General features: G+C 53.2%; 1 long non-coding RNA gene across 1 annotated transcript; it reads right to left on the bottom strand.

Annotated features, from left to right (window-relative positions):
- Window positions 1-1,450: 1,450 nt before the first annotated feature.
- On the bottom strand, window positions 1,451-5,947 carry LOC129405143 (uncharacterized). The gene is made up of 3 exons (XR_008630361.1): window positions 5,755-5,947; window positions 5,328-5,425; window positions 1,451-1,891 (listed from the first exon to the last, which is right to left on the bottom strand). It is a non-coding gene; the product is annotated as an uncharacterized LOC129405143 (long non-coding RNA).
- Window positions 5,948-6,212: the final 265 nt, after the last annotated feature.

The following is a 6,212-nucleotide window of genomic DNA, read 5'->3' on the forward strand; positions in this document are numbered from 1 at the left end:
CACAGCGTGCCAGAGACCACACCCTTTGCTATGGGCTCAGGGGCCACACCAGGCAGGGCTGTGCCGCTGGGGGTCCTGGCCCCAGTCCTTTCAGCTGCCTCTCTCTGGAGAACTCCCAGTCTCTAGCTGAGGGCTGGGCCCGGAGGACAAGGTGAGTGGAGCGAGATCCTGAGCAGCCTGGCCCCTGGCGAACTCACGCAGGTGATGCTTAGGGACTGAGCAGAGGGCCGTGAGCATGTCTGATCAAATGCAGGTTGTAGGACACGAACTGCACGCCTGTGCTGTGTCCCCGCCTGGCTCAGGAGAACCACAGCCGGAAGGTCTCTGTGAGCCTCCCCCCTGCCCCGAGTCTAAGCAGATGTTTGCTGTACCCCTTTGTCAGAGGGGACCCTCAAAGGCAGTGCAGGGTCTTACTTTGCATCCCTCAGGCTCTGCTCTGGGGTCAGGGTCTTAGTGGAAGCCCCATAAATGCTTATGAAATAAATGAGTGAATGAATAAATAAGTGAACAAGTGAAGGCCTGGCGGAGACATCGGAAACAGGAAGAAGAATGTGAAGCCGAGTTGAGGGAGATGGACAAGCATCCCGGGGAGCTACGTCACTGCTGCGCTTACACCACACTGAGCATACTAGACCCCTCGAGGGAGGCTGTGTCACCGTCCTCACTTGGCACCTGGAGAAACTGAGGCTCAGATGAGCATGCAGCTTGCAAGTGAAGTCACATAGGAGGTCAGTGGTAATTTGGGTGTTTTTGGGGGCGTTGGGCATGCCTGGCAGTGCCCAGGTATCCTAGGCAGTTCTAGAATTCAAACTCAGGTGGCAGCTACAGTCGCATACATGGCAAGTGCACTTTCTCTTCAGCCTCAAGGAAGTGGCAATTTTGAATCCAGACGTTCCGGCCCAGGCTCTTGACTTCTTACTGTGTGGGATTGTGGAGTCCCTTCTGGCGGTCCTCAGGCCCTGGGTGTTCAGAGCCCTGCAGGGGGCTCTGCGGTGCCAGGGGTGGGATGGAGGACCTGCACAGGGGATGAGCTCAGCTCCTCGCGTTGTCGCAGCCCTGCCCGCCCTCTCCTCCACCTCCGGCCCCTGAGCAAAGTCAAAACACCCCTCGCAGGCCTGGGCGGGTGACGCTCAGAGACCTCGGTCAGGGCTCCAGGCTGCTACGTCTCCTCAGGCTTTCCCTCTCTCCCCTCGTCGCTCAAATTCCCCACAGGACTGGCATCAGCCCCATGCAGTGTGGGGCCTGGGTGGGAGGGACAGGGCCCTGCCCTCCCCAAGGCCCACGGTGCAGGGGTGGGGTGCGGGCGGCACCGGGAGCCTCCGCCTGCAGTCTGGGTCTGGCCCAGCGGCTCCGGGCACACAGCCACCCAGCCCGCAGCGCCTCCTCCCTCACCCAAGTCACACTCCACACGCTCAGGTTCCTTTGTGGTGGGTGTTTTGATTAATTTTATTCTAATTAATTCAGTAATCTCAAGCTGTTTGCAAAATCGGCACCAAGCGCTGCTCAGTGATGGATCTGCAGAAGGGGCTGCAGACACAGGATTCATTTCTCCGTGGGCGCTATATATATCTTAGGCGGGAGGAGAGCAGGGCACAGCCTGCTGCTCACTTCAGTGTCATTCACCAAGTGCCCTCTGCTTGCCAGGCCCAGGCTGGCGGTGACTGGTACCAGGAGGACAGAACCGGCACAGACAGGCTGGCAGGTTTGGTAGCTGGCATGCGAAGCCTCGGTAGGGAGGTGGCCACACTTGGCAGTGCTCAGGGATCACTCCCCGTGGTGCTCGGGGATCAAACCAGGCAGTGCCCTCTTGGCTGTGGTCTCTCTCTGGTCCTGCACACTTCCTCTGCGAGGAGCTTCCGGAGATTTGGGTCATCTCACCACCTTCAGTGCCCTCACGGAGAAAACAGAGATAAGACACCTGACCTGGGTATCTCATGGGCACCAGAGCCGGGTGTGGAAAGCTGTAAGGACCTTCAGAAACTCGAGGAACCACTGCATCCGTTATTGGAACATGCACCTGGATGAGATTCCCTGCCTCGGTGTTTTACTCCATGGGGCCCAGAAGTTACACACTGTGGCATTTCCTCCCATTCCAGACAGCCAAGTAACTCCTGGTCATGTCCCCAGACCAACAAGCAGTAGTTCTCAGATGCTGGCACGATGTAGGATAACAATGGTTTATCCTCTGCCACAAGGAGCTTAGGTTTATTGGGTTACACCCCTCACAGTGCTCCCGAGGCACTCCCATTACTGCGTGTTTATCTTTAACCCCTTCTCTGTGCTCTCTTCCCCAACCAGTTAATCACCATTTTCCATAAGCAGTACTTGTGACCTGTAAAATCTAACTCCTCAGAAATCTCTGATTTTCGTATTTGTAAGTGAAATTTTGCTTTTCTCCTTCTCTTATGCCCTTTTGCATAGTTTCGAAATGAGCCAGGCCAAGTGCCATAATACTTAACTATAAGTTAAGAGCATTGTCATGGACAAATTCTGTCATGATCCAGAGTAAAACTGGATTAAGACCCTGCTAGGTTTAGGAAAGATTAATCTGGCCTGAGCACTGTAGTCTGGGATCTATAGCGAGATATCCCCAGGAGAGCCACCCTACAAGCTTAATGTATCTCTTACTGTGTCCATACAAAATGGCTAATATTAAGAAGTAGAATTAAGATGAATGTTTAAGTGGTTGTTGGACTGAGGAAAGGAGAAACACACCCTAGGTGGTATTTGGCCCTTGCGTGGATCTCCTGACTGCAGGAGATTGTTGATTGTACTACTGGACCCAGGTATGGTTGCTACCCCCAATGCTTGGAGGTTGGGGCTAGATTGAGGCTGCTAGCTGGAGTCCAGGGAGACTAGCACGGGTGACAGGAGGAGACGGGAGTGAGGGGCAGTGTGAGACTGGATGGGGCGCCACGTGAAAGTGGAACAGGCGCGTGGGGAGAATGGGATAAACGGCAACTGATCACTAACAAGCCGGCGTCCCTGTTCCCTCCTTCAGGCGTCTGTTGGCGGCAGCTGCAGGCCAGGGTGGGGGCAGCAGCTCGTGTCCACTGAACGCACGTGGCAGGTGAAAGAGAGATACCGCCACCACCTGCTGGCTCACTCATCTGCTTTGTGATTACATACGGCACAGTATTGGGGTTTCCACTTGGCCGCTCTGACCCAGAGATGCTGTGACATCCCACAGGCTAAGACCATCTTCCAAGACCTCTCCCCCTTTCAGACACCAGTGCAAAGCCCACACACTTACCTGTGCTCCTGACCAGCTGGCTAGGGGTCCCCACTGGACAGCGCACTTAGCTCTACAATGCCACTTAGCACTAGAAACCCCCACACATACCAATGATTACAAAGATACAAGTCAACAGGCAGATGAAGAGAAGCCACAGGATGAGGTCTGGAACTGAGGCACATTGTGGGGCTTGGGGCATGGCAAGCTGGTGCTAGGACTGTTCTCTCCCCCACTTGGCAGCTCACTGAAGGCCTTCAAGAGGGGCGATAGATCATCACTATTAGACCTTGCACTCAACATCCAGCCTTTTCTTCCTGGAGAACCCAGTGGGATTGAAAGCCCATAAGTTCTGGCTTTCTAATCAGGTTTCCCTGCATTTGGGTGCACCATTTTTCTTCTTGCTCAATGGAACATTCCAGATTATAGGACCCACTTTCCCCTCAGTCCAGAACTAAAGGGTTGTTTGGTTGTTCAGAAGTGCCATCCTAAGGAACCCTGGGGAACATGCTAATTAGAAAGGGTCTCACCTTGGAACTTTGTTTGCCAAGTATATACCATCTAGATAAGTATAAGAACTTACAAACATTTGAAATTTTTTGTTTTTGGACCATACCTGGTGTTGCTAAGGGCTTACTCCTGGCTCTACTCTCAGGGACCACTCCTGGAACGAGTCGGGGGACCATATGTGGTACTAGAGATCAAACCTGGGTCGGCTGCAAGTATGTCAGGAGTCTTACCCACTATACTCTGTTCTTCCCCTACAGATATTTTTAAACGAAGACCATGTCAACAGCCTTTGTGGTTAATGGTTTTTGTATGGAGGACCTAGGAGGCTACAACCAGCAAGGCTATGAGAAGATCACCACGTGTGATTTATATAAATGACTGGAGATGCCTTCTCTGCAAGACCTGGAGAAATAAGAGGGAGATTAACATGTGCCTCTCCAAGCAATGCACACAGAGGACATAGCCGTGCAAGTGGAAATGAACTTGGGGTGTCTGGGAGAATGAAAGCGAAGACAGAGGGGGAAGGGCAGGGTAAATAAAAAATGGCCAGGCTGAGAAGCCTAGAGAGGCTTCAGGCCCCTAGCAGAGAAAGCATAGCTACAGCCAGGAGCCAGATTTTGTCCTAAATGTGCTGGAGTGAGTGGAGAGATAGTAGGGTGGGTGTCTGCCTGTACACAGCCATCCTGGGTTCGATCCCCAACATCCCATTTAATTCCCAGAGCCCTTCCAGAAATGATTCCTGAGCGCAGAACAAGGAGTAATCTCTGGGCACAACAGGTTTGGCCCGAAAACACCCAAACAAACAAAAAATTAAATTAAAAAAATTTTAAATAATGTGCTGGGAGACCTTGGAGGACCTAAAGCAATAAAGTGACCCAATAAAATGACCCTTATTAATGTTTCTAATAGCCACTTGATGGCTGGGGATGATGTTTCATATATGCAAGGCATATATGAATACGTATGAATATGTGCCTTGCATATATGAAGCCTTGGTTTCATCTCAGGCACCACACACACACAAAGGCCACTTGAACTGTCTCTTATGAGTCCATCGACCATCCTTACTCCCATTCCTTAGTGGGACTGAGAGCAACACACTGTGTTGGCCAGCAGGATCTCACAGGTTCTCATGGCTCCCTGATGATGATAAAGTGGACATTTAGATGCCCCACGGGCCGTGTGAGTGCTTTGGGAGGGTGGACGAGGGGCTCACCTATGAAGGCAAGTTCTGGGGCCCGGAAAGAAGCAAAGCTATTGGTTAGAACCCAACTTTCTTTTCATGGGAAGGCGAAAGAGAGATACCGCCACCACCGGCTGGCTCACTCATCCACTCGTGATGGATTACGCACAGCACTATATTCAGGATTTCCATTCAGATGCTCTGGACCCAGAGATGCTGTCACATTCCACGGGCTAAGCTCCATCTTCCAACACCTCTCCTCGGCAGTGTGCAAGCTTACTCCTACTTCTGTGCTAGGGACTTCTCTTGGGGGACCACATGGGCTGCTGAGAATCAAACCTGGGTCAGCTGCATGCAGGCCAGGTCCCTTACCAACTTGTCTTGCCAACCCCAAATCAGTACCTTTTCAAATTGAGTGGCATCGAGTTCTCCCTGATGGGCCTGGAGAGATAGTACAGCTCTTGTCTGCGCACAGTAGATCCAGGTTTGGTTCTTGGAGCCTGCCAGGAGTGACCCCTGAGTACAGTTACTGGAGTTAATCTTGAACACAATTCACCACGACCCCCCACCAAAGAAAGAACAAAATCTCCCAGACGGCTTATTTAGGACAGATTGCTCTGCACACTCCCCACCTCCCTCTAACACACACAAACTGATTCCGTAAACTGGGAAGGGCCTGAGAATTATCATTTGTCCAGTTGCCGTGCTAGTGCCACTGGTGGTGGTCCGGAAAGCACACCTTGGGACCCGCTGGAGAGGAGGGGGCGTCAGCTCCTGGCCCCAGAGGCCCTGGGCAGCTCCAGGCATTCTCCCTTCCTGTTTGTCTTACCTTGACCAGGTGCCAGAACCCACCGTGGGTGGCCGTTTCCCGCCCCCTCCATGCGCTGCGCTTGGTCCCAGTCAGAATGCAGGCCTGCCTCTGCCTCCCGGGAGGCGCATCTTCCCGCCGTCTCGCACCTTCCCGGATCCCTCTCAGAGGCAGAGGATCTTGTCACCACTGTGCCTGCCAGGCGCAGCCCTCCTCTCTCCTCCTTCTCAGCATTGGCCCCAGACTTCCTCTGTCACCACACGCTCCGTTCACTTCACACCCTGGTCAGCCTCCAGGCCTCTGACTGCCTCCCTTTCTGCCCTGCCTTGCACTGAGCCCTGAAAGTCCTCTCCCTGCCTCCCTCTCCCAGCTTCCGCCCTCCCCACTCCCCCAGGGCTTGTGAAAACGGAAAGAACCAGAGTTCTGGGTAACCTTGGTGCATGGTTCCCTCAGGGATGGTGCTGGGGATTCCAACATTC

This window comes from Sorex araneus, chromosome 5, assembly GCF_027595985.1.
Source record: "Sorex araneus isolate mSorAra2 chromosome 5, mSorAra2.pri, whole genome shotgun sequence".
Lineage (NCBI taxonomy): Eukaryota > Metazoa > Chordata > Mammalia > Eulipotyphla > Soricidae > Sorex > Sorex araneus.